The sequence below is a fragment of the Cariama cristata genome, unplaced genomic scaffold, assembly GCF_000690535.1.
Source record: "Cariama cristata isolate BGI_N322 unplaced genomic scaffold, ASM69053v1 scaffold25036, whole genome shotgun sequence".
NCBI classification, from domain to species: Eukaryota; Metazoa; Chordata; class Aves; order Cariamiformes; family Cariamidae; genus Cariama; species Cariama cristata.
In genome coordinates, this window is record NW_009620702.1 from 1 (window position 1) to 245 (window position 245).

The following is a 245-nucleotide window of genomic DNA, read 5'->3' on the forward strand; positions in this document are numbered from 1 at the left end:
GAGAAAGCAGCCTGGCTTGCCTGTTAGCTTAACCTCGAACTAACCACGCAAAGCCTGACTCAGTCTCAGTGGTGGTTTTTTCCGAAAGTGACTCAATTTCTTAACGACCCGCACAGACCGCGCTCCCAGGCGAGACACCTTCGGGTTTTGCGGGCTTCAGCCCCACCGGCTGCTATCTTACGTGTTGCATCTCCAAAGTCCGAAGAGCCACAATTACTGATATTTTTTCTTCTTTACTACAGAGA